The sequence below is a fragment of the Petaurus breviceps genome, unplaced genomic scaffold (genome assembly GCF_028583685.1).
Source record: "Petaurus breviceps papuanus isolate PSGF00001 unplaced genomic scaffold, PetGlider_PUasm1.0 90762, whole genome shotgun sequence".
Classification (NCBI taxonomy): Eukaryota; Metazoa; Chordata; class Mammalia; order Diprotodontia; family Petauridae; genus Petaurus; species Petaurus breviceps.
Genome location: NW_027187339.1, coordinates 9,109,596 through 9,128,390, shown reverse-complemented (window position 1 = coordinate 9,128,390; position 18,795 = coordinate 9,109,596). Strand labels below are relative to the sequence as shown.

Here is an 18,795-nt window from a genome sequence, read left to right as displayed (position 1 = left end):
GGAGGAGGGACGCAGCCTCCGGTCACAAGCTAGGCGCTAAGCTGGGCGCTAAGGGAAGGAGGGGTCAGCCTCGCCCATCCTTCCAAGGTTGGGTCGTGGGGGGAAGGGGAACCCGCAAAGGCTAAGCGCTTCCCAGCGCCAGCTCCCACCCTACCCCAGCTGGCCAGCGTGGGGTTAGGGACCAGAGCGTTGCGGGCGCCTCCTTCAGCCTTGTCCAGAACCGCAGCGCTGGTCTAAGCCGGGTAAGTCCGCTGTGCGCTCCACTCCCCTCCCACCCCCGAGCCCCCAAACCCGGCGCAGACCAGTCAGGAGCTGGAGCCAGAGCTGTAGACAGAGCCGGAGCCACCACAGGCTGGCTGCCAGAGCTTGGGGCCAAGCTGCGCAGTGCCGGTAGAGGCTGTTGGGGGTGGGGAGGGGGGTGTTAGGAAGATCCTTTGCCTTAGGTCCTGGCTCTTTCCTCTTCAGTGCCTGGACAGCGCCCTGGGCGCACTGCTTACGCAAGGATCCAAACCTCCAGATCTTAGTGTCTGAGCTGGGAGATTTGGAGAATGGGGTACCGTAACCAGCTGGACTGGCATGGTATTTGGGTGGGTCACAGGGCGCAGGGGGTGGCGGGGGAAGAGAGATGATGATGGGCCTCTTTTTCTTTGGAATTGGCAGAGCTAGGCAAAGGTATTTGGAAAGCTCCCAAGCAAGGCGGAATGTTCGGGGTTGGGGATCACAAGTAAATAAGAAGGATGGGCGAATGGTGGGAGAAGGAGAAGCTCATAAGGAGAGCTGGCATAGTCTTCCCGAACCCATGCTCTCTTATCTACAGGGCTGTAGCCGGCAGGGAAAGAGTTAAGGCGCTTGCAGCTCCAAGCCAAGCAGGACAGGACGGTGACTTCCAACAGGTCCACCCTGACTCGATTTCCCTGACAGATGGGCTCAGCCTTGTTCCCACTGTGGTATTTGGGGAAACGATCATAAGTGAGATTGGAGGGCAATACTGACTGGGAGCAGGACCAGGGAGCAGATGCCTTCTTAAGGTCTCTTGCACATACGTTAACATTATCTATGCCACTGGCCACCTGTGCAAGCTCTGTAGAACAAGGCACCTTATGGCTTTAATAGACTTCCCACCCTCACCCCTCACCCCCAAGCAAACATTAGGCATTACCTAACCTTACCTAAGTGTCCTGTTCTGTTCTAACATACTCTCCTCTAGCCTCATTTTCCTTTCCTGCATTCAGTTCACTATCTGACCTCACCTTTGTCTCCATACTATTTAAAGTGCAGAAACTTTAACTGATGACTTCAGAGAGGGTACAAAGTGTGGTTGAGATTTCCTGCCATATTTGAATAACAGCAACAATAATATTTTTCATGTGTTCCTTTCTATGCTTTTCCAAATACTTTCATGTCCATCATCTCACTTGATTCCCACAACACCAATGGGATACAGGTTGGGTAAATGCTAATAACCTCATTACACATGAGGAAACTGAGACCCAAAAAAGTTAAATGAATTAAATAACACAGCATTTCATTAGTGAATTGATTCTAGTTTATAATTGTTCACATTTATATTGGATTTTATAATATGTATTCCCTAAAACAAACCATGAGATATGATAGAGGAAGCACTATTAGCCCATTTTACAGATGAAAAAAAACTGACATAGCCTAGTTTAGTGGGGAAAGCACTGGATTTTGGATTTCGATTCTGACTTGGTGTGATATAATACAAAGAGTGCTTGTGGTGATTGGGGGTGTGGGAGTGACATGAATTTTTTTTTTTCCTGTATGGGCTGCTGAAGTCCCTTCCAGCTCTCAGATTCAGTGATTCTATGGCCTACTTTCTGATGCTATCTGGGTAGTCTTGGGGGTATTACTGAACTCATGTTGCCCAGTTTCCTCATCTTTAGTAAGAGGAGTGAGGAAGGGGTTCTCCCAGGCCTCCTGGGTCCTTTCTAGCCCTAATTCCATCTGTGTGACTTTGGATTAGTCACTTAATGTCTCTGGGCCTCAGTTTCTTTATCTGTAAAGTCAGAGGATTAGAACAAATGTCCTCTGATGTCCCTTCTTTCACTAGATCTCCAAAACTCTGATCTTAAAAATCCCATGCAGTCACACAGCCAGTATTGTACAAACCAGTAGGGGATCTGGAGTCCAGATCGGCTGACCTCTACTCCACTGTTCCTTTTACTACAAGATGCCGAGATGTTTGACCAACTGTTCACATGTGTATCTTGCAAAGGAATAACCATACACACCCCCAAATAATTAAAACTGCTCAATCATCTCTTCAGGGGTAACCCTCAGATGAAGAATATCTATAAGAAATCGATTACATTAAGTAATAACCTGTGAGAAATGAAAGCAAGTTTGACTACTAAAGAAGACAAGGAAAGGGACAGGAGAGACTGTCTGCCTGCAGTCCTTTGGAGATGGCCTCCTCAGAAGCCATCCTCTGCCCTCACTGATTTAATTGGCACACAACACGTGCCACCTCCTTTTTGTAACAGATTAGGATTTGAAATGGCCCGAAATGTCGGGGTGGGGGGGAATGAGATTTTAGTTTTGAATATGAGGCAGAATCGCCAAGGTGGCCCTGCAAGGAGTTTCGTCACGCCATAGAAAGAGAAGAGGGACTTCTGAAAAAATTGTGAAGTCAGAGGAACATCTTTAGAGCCTGCTGCCTACCTACTCTACATTCTTTCCTCTATTCCTCAGAAGCTCAATTTCTCCATGTTCAACTTCCCTTCCCCTATCCAAACCTGTTCTGATCATTGACCGAGGTCTTTGAAACTGATGACACTTTAAAACATTCATTCCCCTTTCTAGGGACAGTGGCATTATAACCAGGATCAGGGATGAAGGCCCAGGACTCTGCAGGTAGAATACCAGTGATCAGCCCGCTAATGGAGGTCGATTTTGGCTGGGAGGACAATGGAGTTACCTGTTTGAGAGTCAATTTTCCACCATCCCCTCCCCAGGGCCAACACTGACCATACCCTTTCACCACCTCTCTAGACAGATGTTGACTCTAGTGCTGTGACAAGCACAGCCTAGAAGCCCTGACTTTGATCAGAGAGGAAGATTTGAAGTTATTTCACCTATACAGACAAGTTTCTGGATGGATAAGCTCAGGCAGATAGGCATGTAATTTTTCGGGCTGTTGACAAGGAACGGGGTGCCTGGGGGAGAGGGGAGTAGATGGGGAGTGGAGGGAGGAGAGAAAAAAAAGCTCAAAATAATTTCCTTGCTGTCAATTCTTCTACTTCACTGGGCAAGTTTTCTTTATTTATACGTGTGTAGATTTTGTGAGGGAGTCTGGATCCCAGGGTGACAATATTTCCAAATAGGCTGAAACACAAGAGGATGCAGCTGTTTATGGTTTCCTTATGTTATCTGGGGCTGAGTCAGAGCTAGGGCCATTTGTTTTGGTTCTCGGACCTTTTCTCAAGGATCTTGTGAGTGAACCCCACAGTTATCACCCAGGGTCATAGAGAAATGGGTTTCTGGGGGCAGTTTAGTTATTAGACTGAGCTCATTGCCCCTCTCATTGAAAAAAGACACTGTGGATATTTATTGAACTTCTCCAACTCCCCCCCTGCCCCAATTCCTATCCCTCTTCTGTGCTTTAAAGAGGTTGACACCTGCCCCTGTATGATATATCTCTGATGTTACCCAGAAAAGCTAGATTCTTGAGCCCAGTGTCCATCATTCTGACACAGATCTAATTTAGAGGTATTTGCAACCTTGGGGGAAAAAATAAAGAGATTAAAGAAGGGGAAGGAGAATCAAGTGCTCTCAGGCATTACTTTGAACAGGCCACCAATCAAATCTATGGAATCTCCTCCTTTGAAAGCCTTGAGAATGGGAGAGATTTTCTCCAACCTTGGGTGCTTTCTGACCTAAAGACAAGATGAGTAAGAAGACGTTCTTGCCAGTCCTTGGATTAAAATGTTCCTTACCTTCTCAAACTTGAGTAGTCTTCAGAAAGCTCCAGTCTCATGGCTCTAATTCTTTTGAGTTTAGATCAAATGAATGAAATATTTATTGAATAAGGACTACCTTCCTCACCAAGTTGACTCCAGACTGATGGATTTCAGCCATTGCAATTCTTAAGGACCATCTAAGTCCTAGAGGGGCTGCAATCAGGAATGCACACAATGACAAAAATCACAGACCCCAGTGTGGAAGTAGAACATGGCCTGTGCCTTAAGGTCAAGAAGCATCATAGAGTAGGAGCTAGAGGAGAAGACTGAGAATCTGGAAAACCCAGATTCTGTTTTTGCTTTTGACTTATTTTGACTTTTCACAGGCAAAGCCTCCCAGTGCCCCCAAGTAACTCTTTAAAATTGTAAATTACAGACTTACCCATATGCCTCAGTGGAGGCAGTTTGCACACCCAGAACTTCCCACATCAACAAAATCATAGATCCCAATCAAGCCTAAGAGATGTGATAGATGTGTATCAGACTCCTTTCCTTAGAAGAGCTTTCAAGTCACTTTCATCCAGAAATGTGCTGGTGAACATTTAACAACCAACACCAAAAAGTGAGAGCATACCTTAAAGTTTCATCTACATTATTAATAACATTTTCTACACAATCAACACAAATAAGCCCTGATTTGTAGCATTTGTCGATTTCTGAGGTGTAAATGTTCACACTCACAGGAGAGCTGGCTCCTCCACATTCCTACCTTCATCACTCTGGCCACCTATTCTCTCACCTGTAAAATGAGCAGGTTGTAGACCAGATAACCTTCAAGTCTATCTAACATTCTACATTCTACATGGTGGTTGCCTCTCTTTGAGGTAAATTATGCTATCATAGGGAATACATTCATATATATATATATATATGTTATATATATATGATAGCTAACATACATATAGCACTTAAAGTTTTCAAAGTACTTTCTTATAGCATCTCATACAATTCTTACAATAACCTTGTGAAGTATTATTGCCATTTTATAGATGGGGAAACTGAGACTGAGAGTTAAAGTGATTTTCCCAGGGTTATGTATCTTGTAAGAATCTGAGGCAGAACTCCAGGTTCAGCATTCTATTCACTATGCCATGTAGCTGCTTCTAGGCATAGCACATAGTTATTCATAGGCATTGCAGGCAGAGGTTGAGAGAATGGTGAGAACCAAGACTTAGACGTAGGAAAAGCACAAGGAATACTTGAGGAACAAGTACTCCAGAATACCAGACAGTTTCTACTCATTGACATCATCAATCACTATTTTTTCCTTTACTTCATAGTCTGGCTAAATAAACTGTCCTTGTCAAGGCTAATTGTTCTTTGAACTCATCCCCTCCCATCTTTTCCAGCAGATTTTCCCAATATAGTTCTCTCTCTTTGTTCTCTCCCTATCGACTAGTTCCTTCCCTTCTGCCTACACACACACACACACACACACACACACACACACACACACACCCTTCCCCCAACCTTAAAAAAAACCCTCCCTAGATCCTACATCTAGATCTAAACTCTTGGGGAGGAAATGTTGTCTAGACTGATGGCTTCTACTTCCTCCCTGCTCTCTCTCTTCTAAATGCTATGTAATCTAGCTCCTAACCTCATCATTCAATTAAACCTGCTTGTTCCAAAGTTACCAATGATCCCTTAATTGCCAGATCTAATGGTTTCTTCTCCATCTTCATTCTTTTAAACTTGTCCATAGTTTTTGGCACTGTTGACCACCCTTTTCCTCTGGATACTCCCTCCTCTGAGTTTTCGTGATAATCTCTCTTTCTTGGTTATTTTCTGCTCTTCAGTATCCTTTGTTGAATCCTTATCCATATCATGTCCAACAACTGTTGCTGTCCTCCCTAGACCTTCTTCTCTTCTTTCTGTAGATGCTCTCACTTACTGATCTCATCACCTTCCATGAGTTCAATGATCATTTCTATGCAATTGACTCCCAGATCTATTTCCACTCAGTTTGTCTGTTAAGCTTGAGTCCCAAAATGCCCAACATTTTAAACTAGATGCCCTATAGACATCTTAAATTCAACATATCAAAAACAGAGCTCGTAGTCTCCCCACCCCAAATCCACTTCTCTCCTGAACTTCTCCATTTGCCATCACGGGTGCTCCAATCTTGCCAGTCATCCAGATTTGAAAGCTTATACCATCCTTGAGTTCTTATCCTCACTCACTCACTACACATGTCCAGTCAGTTGCCAAACCTTATCATTCCCATCTTCACAGTATCTATTACATATATGCTTCAATCACATTGCTATCACTTTCATTTAAACATTCATTATCTCTCATCTGGATGGTAGCAAGCGTCCCCTAACTGGTGTCTCTGACTCAAGTCTCATTCAGTCCAATTCATTCTCCAAGTGGCTGTCAAAGTAAGTTTCCTAAAGTGCAAGTGTGACCATATCATCCTGCTAATCAATAAACTCCAATGCATGCCTATCACCCTTAGGAGCAAATACCAACCCCTCTGTTTGACACTGAAAGCTTTTTAACTACCCGACCAAACTTATCTTTCCAGCCAACCCGACATGCCTCTGGTTTTTTATACACAATTGTTGCTGTTTGTTCATCATTTTTGAAGAGCCCAACAACATCACAGGGTGATGCGTTGATTTGCCCATGAATTTGATTTCAGTGAGACAGAGTTGTACTAAGTTATCAGCCTCACTCTCTCTTTCTGAGTCATCAAAGTCCAGTGGCAAGATCAAAGCCAAGATGATTGGCAATGGCCAGGAATGAAGTAGATGACCTTGGGATCTTTCATGTCTGACTCCACAGCCTGCCTCTGCTGCCTTTGTGGTCTTTGGAACAAATTGTTCTCATCCACCCATTTCACTGGGGAATGTCTTCACATGCTTGGGTTAGACACCCTGCTGACTTACCAAAGGGTTTGAGGTTCCTCAGTTACCCTTGCCCTGGTTTAGTCTATCTGCCCAGCTTCTTGGACCCCCAGATAAGCATTGGATGGATCAAGTGGACCCCAAAGGCAAATGAGCCGCCCTGAAAAGGGCTTGGCAGGCCTTCAAAGACACCAGAGGTATTGGAGCTCCTGAGCACCCCATATACCCCTCACACATGTTACTCTATAACATCTTTGTCCCTTTGCACTGAGATCTTGCAGGAAATTCACTCCTTCCTCACTCCTGCCTCTTAGAATCCTGGACTTCCTTCAAGTGCCACCAAGGAAGTTTAGACAGGGTCATACTTTAGATCACAGTGAATCAGTCCTACATTAGTTAATTACATAGGTAGACCCAGTGGCCTCTTCGGTCAGTCAGGCTGACTCTGCAGTGCTACAAGTGGGGAATCCTGGGTTACATTCCCTGGTCCTGACCTTGAGCAAAACATAACAGTTGCCTGGCTCTCAAAGAAAAGGGTTTGAGGCTATCATCCACTTCTCTCTCACAAGTTAAGGACAAATGCCATAAAGGCCTTTGCAAATAGAAAATACCATGGGAACAGGAAGAAATCAGTCAATAGAGCAGTTTTCTGGAAGCAAGGACTCCATGGCCAAGCCTCTTCCAGTAACCAGCTTCAGGCACAGCCCTGCTTTCACTATCTATTGGAGGGGGTGGGGGTCCCTCTGCTTCCCTTCTGCCCTGCAGCTTTCAGACTCAAGGTCACCTGACTGTCTCTGGGCAACATGCAACCTCTCCCCATCCCCTCCTTCCCAGTGGGAGCAAAGCAATCCAGGCCCACTTGTGACAGGCACTGAAACATTTTGCCTTTGCACAAACTCTTTTCACTTTATTCCCCTGAATAGCAATCTCCCATCCCCCTCACATCAACACTTTTGATTTGCTGACCAAAGCAGGTAGAAAACAACCACACTAAAAAGACAGTAGAAGATCCACAACTTTCTGCTTATTCCTTACAGCCCTGGGGCATTTCCCATGGGAAATGAGAGCTTTGTTTTCCAAAAGATACATTTCCTCCACCATCACTAAAGTTAAGCCACCCTGGGGGGTGGGGGGGAGAGAAGGGAATTGTGTGACTCCACCATAATATGGAAGCTTGTTCTCCATAAGAATTCTGGTCAGTCCCTCCCTGTAAAACACCAGCACTCTCCATTAATCCAGATTAAGAGACCCCAAGAAAGTCATTCACCTCCTCCTCCACCCCATTTTGAGATAGGGACAGATTTCCCAAACTCTTATTTAATAGACTTGTTCTTAAACTATGTTCTCCAAGAATCTTTCTACATGTGCCATGAACAAGAGTAGAACATTATTAGGGACAAAGATGGACTAGAGAATGGTTTCATTAGTATGGGGAGTTCAGTAATGACGAAGCTCTCTCTGTCAATGTAAGTGAACCTTTTCTGTAATTTTATAGATTTAAGCAAGTTGCCTGGAGGCAGCTAGGTGGTGCAGTGGGTAGAGTGCTGGCCCTGGAGTCAGGAGGACCTGAGTTCAAATTTGGTCTCAGATGCTTTACTAGCTATATGATCCTGAGGGAGAGAGGGAGACAGAGAGAGAATAGGATTACTGAGAATTTAGGTGACTTGCCTGGGGTCACATAAATATGGGTCATGAAGGCTCTAAGAGCAGTTCTCCATCCACTACACCCTTCTCCCCCTCTCATTATGAATACCGTGTTTCCCCAATAATAAGACACTGTCTTATTATTTTTTTTTGGACAGAAAAACACCAGAGGGCTTATTTTCAGGGGAGGGCTTATTTTAATGAACATTGACAGCAATTTTAATAAACAGGTAAATGTGAACAAAAAAATGTACCTTTATTCAATAAGCAAATCACTGGGGAAGAACAGGATGACGCGCTCACTGCTGCAGCTCTGATTGGATGCAGCTCGGAGCGAGGCGTGCATTTCACCCGGGGGGGGCGATGGTGCATACAGAGGGTACCGTAATGTAGCGTGTAGCGCAGGGGATCACCTTCACTACAGTAGCAATCTCAATAGGGCTTATTTTCGGGGGAGGGCTTATTTTAGAGGAATCTTACACAGTAAGGGGAGGGCTTATTTTCGGGATAGGTCTTATTATCGGGGAAACATGGTATTTGCAATATGACAGTATCAGATAGGAATTAATACTTAGGATCATAAGATGACAGTTTCAGAGCTGGAAGGGGCTTTTGAGATCAGCTAGGCCAGTGGTATCAAACTCAATTAGAACAAGGAGCTGCTAATATGTACGTACATAAGGGTCTTTGAGGGGTGCAGAGTGACTTTTTTTTTTAATGTAATGTGATCTATATTCTATTGCATTTTCATTCATTTTGTTTAATATTTCCCAATTACGTTTAATGTGGTATAGCCGCACTCAGGATTGTTGCAGCAGGCTGCATGTTTGATACTTCTGGTCTAGTCTGTTTATCTTATTAGGGAGGAGCCTAAGTCACACAGGTAGAAAGCAGGAAAGCCAGAATTGTAATCAAGCCCCCTATCTCAAAATTCCTTGCTTTTTCTACTCCACCATCCTAACGAGAGTTCATAAAACACACCGCCTCACCCAGCTATTATCTCATCAGAAGTAAATGATTGTTTGACTGATTGCAGCCATACCTTCTTCCCCCATTAATTCTATGGAAGATTTTCCAATGGCATGTGTCTAGACTCAGAGATGGGATAAAAGTGAGTTCATGGATTATCATGACCCATTGAAATGGTCCATAAATTCCCATATCTTAAAGATCATGTACTACGGGTTTTTCTACTTAATTCAACAAAAAGCCTATTATGTTCAAGTTTCTATGTTGGAGAACCAAAGACAAAAATGAAACAATTCCTCTCTTCAAAGAGTTTAGATTCAGTCAGCAAGACTGAAATGAGCCACATAACAAGAAGGATGAAGATAGGATGTAAAAGAGGATTTTCCATTGACTAGGGTTCCCTTCTATGGGGTTCAAGAGACAGCTCTGAAATTATTATTAAACTTTAAGTACATATGATGCTTTTTTTTGGAGGGGGAAGGCAGGGCAATTGGGGTTATGTGACTTGCCCAAGGTCACACAGCTAGTACATGTTAATTGTCTGAGGTAGGATTTGAACTCAGGTCCTCCTGACTCCAGGGTCAGTGCTCTATTTACTGCGCTACCTAACTGCTCCTGTATGATGCTTTTAACTTAAAAGGAAAAAAAAACCTTTCACATCAATTACCTACTTCATCAAGTTTTCACAACTCTTCTATATGGGAGGTGGGATAAAATTTATTGGGCCCATTTTACAGATACCAAAAGTGAGGCTCAGAAAGGTTAAGTTGAATACCTACAGAACTGAGTCTAGAGCCCCATGACCTGACACCAAATGCTATGGTCTTTTAGGAATAATAATAATTGTGCTTATAATGGCTGACATTTATACAGTAGTTTAAGCCTTGAAAAGTGCTTTACATACATTTTCTCATTTGACCCTCACAAAATCTGTGCGATGGGTGCTATTATTATCATCATTTTACAGATAAAGAACTGAGTCTGAGAGAGGTCTTAGCCTTTTCATTAACATCACACTTCCTTTTCAAGGTCAGGAGCCAGTATGGGACCCATATGTTCTTAAAAATCTGTTAAAGGAAGAAACAAGATAAAGGTGAATAGGAAAATAACAAGACAGCACCAAGGAAGGGTACCGCAAATAGCCTGGCTTGGACTCCCAGGTCGAGATGTCCTTAATGCACTGAGGAGGCATGGCCATCAGCTCAGCTTGTTAAGAATCTAAATGAACTCTAATCCTTTGCCATCCCCATGGCCATATCCCAAATAACCCTGGGCCATATCTATGGCCACTTGGCCTGTTGCCTATTAGTTGTCCCCTGACAGTTGACAAATGAACAATAAAACCTCAGTTTTGCCGTGAGTGACCTAAGAGACCCCTTATCTCATGTAGTTATGACCTGGTTTCTACTACTTTCTGAACAGAGCCTTTGGTGGTTAGCACTCAAAATACTCATCTGAGCCCCAAACCCAACTACAGCTAGAGTTGGAAAGAACCTTACAGACCAACTCCCTCATTTTAAAAGTGGAGGGATTGAGGCCAAGAGAGATAAAGTGAGCTGGAACCAAAGGTGGCACCAGAACCCAGGACTCTTTAGAGTGTCCCAACTCAAACCATCAGACTTTGCTCAAATTGGTACAAGAACAACTTAAGTTAGAAGACAGGGACAGAACAAGAACTAGCCCTCCATTATGCAGTTGATTTTTTTTGGAGGGGAGAAGGCAGGGCAATTGGAATTAAGTGACTTGCCCAAGGTCACACAGCTACTCAGTGTGTCATGTATCTGAAGCTGGAACTGATTTCTCTAAAGCTAATGTTGACGTTAAGTAGGTCAGTTCCCTTCCCTGGGCCTCTGTTTCCTCATCTATAAAATGCCAGGATTGGGGGTGACTACATGGCTCAGTGAACAGAGCACTAGCTCTGGAGTCAGGAGAACCTGAGCTCAAATCCGGCCTCAGACACTTATCACAAAAAAAAAATAACCCTAGCCGTGTGACCTTGGGCAAGTCACTTAACCCCAATTGCCCTACATTCCCCCCTCTGAAAAGCAAACAAAAACCAAAGCCAGAAAAATAAAATAAAATGTCAGGATCCTAATAATCTACAGTGGAAGTCAGTTTTTCATGCCTTCCCCACTCCCCCTTTCTAGTGCTATGATTTCCTTTCCAGGAACTTCTTTCTCTCCCCCAGGATGAATCTGCTTATTTTGTGTCTTTTTTTTTTTTTGCTTTCAGCTGACTGTGAGCTAGTTTTATTCCCTTAGAGGTGGCCATAACTAAGGTGCTACCACTCCTGGTGATTTTTGCATCTTTAAAAGAGAAGATACTTAAAGGAAATGCTTAATGAATTCTCTCAGGATAACTTCAAGAGCACCCAACCTTGTTAGTAGAGTTAGGCAGATTTGTAGCTGGTTGAATACTAGGTCCAAAAGTATTGATTTATAAATGAACCAATGCCAACCTCTAGCCTCTAATAAAAGGTTTCTAGTGGGGTTCCACAGGGCTCTATCCATTACTTTATTCTAGTTAACATTTTTACCAGTAACAGAGATAAACTTAAGTTTACCAAATCCACCAATAAACAAAGCCATTGGTGGACGTGGAGAATAAAGCTACTATCTGGATTTAAGAAACAGTATCTCAAAAGATCTCAACAACCTTGGTTGATGGAAGAAAATTAAAAAAATGAAATTTAATAGAGAAAATGTGATGGCATAGATTTAGGCACCAAAAAAAAAATCAGTTGCATAAGATGGGATGAGAGATACAGAAGTTTATAGTAGATTTTGTGATGTACTTGCCCCTAAAAGCTAATATAATCTTAGATTTCATTAATAAAATGTAGTGTCTGATTAGTTATTCAAGTTATTCCACTGTTTCAGGCTTATCTGACTCTTGGTGACCCCATTTGGGGTTTTCTTGGCAAAGATACTGGAGTGGTTTGCTGTTTCCTTCTCCAGCTCATTTTGCAGATGAGGAAAGTTGAGGCCAACAGTGTTAAGTGACTTGCCCAGGGTCACACAGCTAGTAAGTGTTTGAGGCCAGATTTGAACTCAGGAAGATGAGTCTTCCTGACTCCAGGGCTGGCACTCTATCCACTATGCCACCTAGCTGTCCTCTAATCTAGATTAAGTGAGATGTTAATCCCACTGAACCCCTGCCTGGGCAGATCAAGTGTGGAGTATTGTGTTCAGACCTGAGCAAGCATACTGACAACATGTAGAATACCCAGATAAAGGTGACCAGGATGACAACAGTATTTGAAACCATGTCATATATGGATCATTCAGTAGAAATAGGAATATTTAGCCTGAAGAGACTTAGAGAGAAAATATTATCCTTAACTATGTGAAGGGTTTATCATCGGAACAGGGAGCAGACTTCTGATGATAATCAGTTTTGGAGTGAACTAAAATATATGTGTAGAAGAAGGAGTATGCTGGAGACACTTCCTATGGGCTCCTGAGATCTGATTGTAAAATTTTCAGTGTGAACATTGACATGTCAGAAACTGTGAAATGCTACAAGTCAAGATTTAATTCATTGTTTTGTGGATTGATCAGATTTAAAAATGTGATGTGAATCATGCAGATTAAACTGAAAATCATGTCATGTATACACTTTTTTTTCCTGAAGAGCCAGTTGTTAAATGTTTACCCAGCACACCACTGGGTAGAAGTAACTTGTTCTGTCTTGCCAGAAAAAAAAAAATTAGCATTGATGGGTAGAAATTGCAAAGAGCCAAAATATAAACTTAACATAGCAAGAGACTTCCTTACAATGAGAACACAGTAGAGTAGATTTCCTTCAAAGTTCTGGTCTCCTCCTCATTGGTGGGGGTTTTTTTTTTGTTTGTTTGTTTTTTGTTTTTTTTTAGCAATCGGGGTTAAGTAACTTGCTCAAGGTTACACGGCCATGTGTTTCTGGGTGGGTGCTAAGTGTCTGAGCCCGGGATTCCATCTCCAGGTCTTCTCAACACTGGAGCCGGTGCTCTTACTTGCTGTGCTACCTGGCTGCCCCCATTGGTGGTTTTCAAGCAAAGACTAGATGACCTCTGCAGTAGAATGCTTTCTTGTCTAGGTATGGTTGGATTAGATAGCTACCAAGACCATCTGTCTTTCTGTGTCATCACAGGATTTCTGTAAGTAGCTGGCTCTCCTAGTACACTGAAAATGGGATTCAGTTTGTGATTTGATTTACAAAAAGACAAATTACATGCAATTTTTCAGAAACATTTTCAGTGTAAGGTAAGATGCAACCATATGTTAGCTCTGAGAATTGCTTCCCAGATTCCAGGGCACACAAGGTTGCAGAATGTATGAAGTTTGGCGATTGAAACTGAGGGTTGCTCTCTGGAAGCATTTGCCTTGTAGAGGGAATGAATTATATCCTTGGGAATATAGGACCAGTTATTTCTTCAGCAGACACAGCTAAGCAGAAGCCATGCCAAGCTCTGTCGGGCATGCAAATAAATGCACTGAGGTGGAAAAAGAAATAGTAGCAGACACACCTCCAAGAGTCAACCCAAAATGTATGAGGTCAGTTCTTCCATACTGGAGAAACAAACTGCCACAGATTCCAGGGTTATCGATCCTAAAAGAATTGATCTAAATTTTACAATAGCCATTGCTTCCTAAGCCAGAAAGAAAATACAGCAACGTGATTTCTTGTTGCATGGCTGAGACCCCAAGGTCCAGTGAGATAATGGTTTGAAGTGGTCTCCAGTGAAAAAGTAGGATGTTAGAATTCAAAGACATTGGATTTTGGCCATTGCTGAAGATGCCCCTCAACCTCCTATCACAAACATCTGAGTCATTCAGAAGCAATACCTTCTTCCCCACTTCAGACAGGAGTTGTATGTCTCTAATCCCTCGGTTTATTTATAATTCCACCCTCACTTTTTGAGTTTAAATAGATAAGAGAAGGGAAAGCACAGTCAGCTTTTTCTCCTCACAGGCTTTCATTTTCATGATAAATCAATCAACAATCATTTATTAACAGAGTAAGTTGCTAAGGATATGAATATGAAAGTAGCATAACCCCTCCCTCACCTAGCTTACATTCTACCATTAGTCACTTGATTTAGAACTAGAAAAGACATAAGAGATCAAATGATCTCTACCCTTTGTTTTACAGCTTGGGAAACTGAGACCCAGAAAAATTAAGTGATTTGTCCAAGCTAACATAGTGAGTGATAGAGCTAGCATCTGAACCCAGTCCATGACACTCCAAATGCAATGTTCATGCCACTGTAATCTGGAATCATTTTATCTTCTTTTCAAAATAACCAGGGAGGGGTGGCTAGGTGGTGCAGTGAGTAGAGCACCGGCCCTAGAGTCAGGAGGACCTGAGTTCAAATCTGGCCTGAGACACTTAACACTTACTAGCCATGTGACCTTGGGCAAGTCACTTAACCCCAATTGCCCTGCCTTCTCCCCTGCAAAAAGAAAAGAAAAGAAAATGACCAAGGAGACAACACTCCAAATATACTGGATTCCTCTTAGGGATGGAGAGCGAGCAGCCAACATACTGGGCAATACAAAGCAGGACCAGGGCAATCACTATATATTGCCCTAGGAGTTAAATAGGTTGGGCTGGGGAACATGGCTGGAAACATCGCTTCCTCACTGAAACAATCGCAATCATGCTTTCTCCCAGCCAACAGAAGGTTGACTAGCAAGATGTGTAATTTTCAGTTACTAATTGTGATGCCCTGCAGCTTGCTGGGCTAAATATAGCCTTCGTTTTTGTTGAGTAGGTTAAAAAATAGAAGCCCATGTGCAGCTACAGAAATACCACTTGCAAAGAGATTGACAGAAGCAGGCATGCAGGTTGTGCTTCCCCCCTCCCTCCACTCCCCATCCCTACCCCGAGGGCACTGATGCCCAGATACCCTGACAGCGCGGGCCCTCTCCTGTCCTAACTGACTCATGCCGGGGGAGAGATGGCACATTGTTGGCAGAATTTGCTAGGGAGTCTTAGTAACAATGACAGGGTGAAGAGAACAAGTTTAAAAGAAGGGACTACCCCCACACACTTCTCAAAACCACAAACTCTCCACAGATATTATTTAAAGTCTTGCAGCATTATGTGTTGAAGGGGTCTGAAAGGCACATGATGTGAAAAGAAGCCCCCAAAGGTGACTCCTGTCCCCACTGTGGCCAAATGGGGATTTTGCTCAATAACCAGTGTCAGATTTCAGATTGGACAACTATAGAGGTATCCCTACTCCCCAATGCTAGACTTTTAGAATTGTAGAACTTAGTGTCTTCCTAGACTTTTAGAATTTCAATGGATCTTTGATTTAGAGCTAGAGGTTGATCCAATCCTCTCCTTTTACTTGGAGCACATTTCTGCAATGGGCTCACTCTCCCAACCCCTATTTCCACTAACCAGTTAAGTTTCCATTGTTCTGTCTCTCTTAGAACCTCCAGGCATGGTTCTAAGGTAACCCTGAGGGATTTTAGAAGTCTTTCTAGCAGTATCACTCACAAGCCCTCATCCTGTGTGTGTGTGTGTGTGTGTGTGTGTGTGTGTGTGTATTCCCTAACATCATTCATGAATGCCAATGAGAAACTCCCCAATATAGGTCAATGTCACCCAGCTAGCTAGTGGCAGAACTGAAAGTTCTGATTCTAACTACACAGTCTAAGGTTCTTTTAGTTATCCACATTGTATGTATACTTTAGTGACTGAGACTGTAACAGTTCGGATTGATTTCTTTCAGTATAGGTGGCTATTGGTGGTCTTTAAGCCTTCACAATTAAAATGCATAATGCCCTGGGAAGAGAAACTCTAGTTATCAGCTAGAATTAGTAAAGAATTAGTTGAGAGTTGTGAGCAAATCCCTGGATTATTGAGTTCACTTCTGAGTACTGTGGTTAAAGAAGGATATTGATAACTGAGGATGGTGATCAGAATGGTGAGGAGACCAGAGATCTATTGAAGGAAGTGGGGACACTTAGCCTGAAGAAAGGATGACCCAGCAGCTAGATTATGTCTTTGAATCTTTGAAGGGATATAACATAGAAGCAGGGAATATCTTGGTTTTGCTTGATGCTAGAAGACAAATTAGGAGCAGAGGATGGAAACTGCAGGGAGATAAGTGTTTGACTCTATATGAGGAAAAACGTTTTAACAATTAGAGTTGCCAAAAAGTAAAATCAGCTCAGATATAATGAGCTCCTCATTAATAGGGAGGCCAGAAAACCCTTGTCAAGGGAGTTGCAGAGGGGCTTCAGCTTAGGTACCAGCTGAACTAGATTGCCTCTGAAGCCCCTCCCAACTCTGAGATTCTATTAACACAAGACATGCTCCTTGAGGGGAGAGAAAGGGATGCCAGGAAAATGGCAAGGATCTTGAAAGGTGGGAAAGTCAACAACAATATTAGAACCCTTTGGACCCAGTGAGGTTTTTAAGGCACATTTAGGCCAGGCAGCATAAGCCTGATTAGGTATAGGGTGACTACAGATGGCAGACATTGTTATAACAATCACCAGCAGATCACATTCATGACAGTCATGAGGCCTGAGCTCTGAGTTCAATTGTGTGGGATTCAGTGAGGAGAGAACGGTGTGGCCTCCTTTCTAAACCCAGCAAGGACCAAAGGTAGGAAATGGTAGACCACGCTTGCTCTCTATAGGGCATCCAACGTATTCAATGAATCATTGAGGATTGTGGTGCTGGAAGAGACCTTTAAATCATTTAATCTTATTCCTTTATTTGACATATGATGAAACTGAGGCCGAGAGAAGTAAAAAGACTTGTCCAAGGTCACACAAATTGCTAGGGGAAAGAGTGGGTCTAGAAATCAGGTCTTGTTACCCCCAGGCCAATACTCTTTACAATACAACAAGCTGCCTCCATAGAGGAATAGAAGGTGAATAGATTGGGGTAGCTGGTTTCCTGTTATTCTTTTCAACCCCATACCCTATTCTTCTTACCTTTAGGTTGCTAGAATTCTATGGACTAAGGCTTTAGCCTGATTCCAGTTAAAGTTTCCAAGTGCAAACCCATGAATCAGGGAAGATTCAGGAGGTGTTTCATTTAACATACACGGCCAGAGCTGCCATTCTGAAAGACCCAAGCTCTGCTTTCTGGTGGACCCTATGAAAGAACAGTCACTATCTCAGCCTTCAGTTTCTACAGTAAGGGAGGTATGCTATTATCTCCTACCCTCATAGACACAGGGAAGTCTTGCAGTGAAAACCCCTTCCACCAAAGCAGAACAGTAACTTTTAGTGCCAGAGTGTTGTCTGAAGGACTGGAAGGTGAAGAAACTTGACCATGGTCACTCAGTTATTATGTGTCAGAGAGAAGACTTTAACCAAGTCCTTGTGGCCTGAAGAAAGCGCTAATCTGGGGGCGGCTAGGTGGCGCAGTGAATAGAGCCCTGGAGTCAGGAGGACCTGAGTTCAAATCTGGCCTCAGACACTTAACACAAAAACTAGCCGAGTGACCTTGGGCAAGTCACTTAAGCCCAATCACCCTCCAAAAAGCAAAACAAACAAAAAAAGAAAGTGCCAATCTGTTCAGCAAAGTCTGGCAGACTGTGTGTGATGGAGAGTGGTCCCAAGAGCTAGCTGGAACTCAGTTTCTCAATTTTTCTCCCCCAACTCCCTCTCTCATTGTCATTCCCTGCCAAGGCCGCTAAGTGGTACAGTGTACAGACTGCCTGGCCTAGCATCAGAAAGATCTGAGTTCAAATCTAAGCTCACACAAGAAGACTAGTATTCAAATAGGAACTTAGTTATTTACTAACTGAGTGACCCTGGACAAGTCACTTAACCTCTTTATGCCTCCGCATCAGTAAAATGAGGATGATGCTATTGCCTATCTCCCTAGGGTTGTTGTGAGATAATATTTGTGAAGAACTTTGCAAACTATAAATGCTAGCTGTCATTATTATTACTAAGTAAGATTTCAATGAGGGTAGAAACATAATCAAGCAGATTGACTGAAGTCCGGATTTAGCTGCCATTTCATCCCTGGTCTCCATGGGATGTGTCCAACCAGTGCTGGTACAGCTTAATTGAAAAGGTTTATAAGTGCTCTACATAGAGACAATCTATAATTAAGGTTTTAGCATAGGATGACACTGCAAATTGATAGCAAAGTAATTGCATGTTTTTTCTAGAGTCAAAATAATTTATATTCCTCACCCAAGTACATTTAAGTAAATTGTTTGCAGCAACCTCAGCTGTCTGCATCTTTTACGAGACCATTAAGCAATCCCAGCCTTTCCCTATTTGCCTCGTTTTGTTTACTAAGAATGACTCTCCTGTCCCTCTGGTCCTCTCAGAATGGAAAATAGGAAAAGTAAATAGACACATAGAGATTTGGAGGTGGGG

General features: G+C 43.0%; 1 protein-coding gene across 3 annotated transcripts in view; it reads left to right on the top strand.

Moving 5' to 3' along the window:
• RASGEF1A (RasGEF domain family member 1A) overlaps positions 1–18,795 on the top strand; it is a 328,675-nt gene that overhangs the window by 254,749 nt on the left and 55,131 nt on the right. Inside the window, exon 1 of one of the 3 annotated variants that reach the window (XM_069068374.1) lies at positions 187–242. The exons of the other annotated variants lie outside the window; for them this stretch is intronic. The gene's annotated coding sequence lies outside the window, so the exon portion shown is untranslated. Of the gene's footprint in view, positions 1–186; positions 243–18,795 lie in introns of those variants that run through there. 3 annotated transcript variants of the gene reach the window in all.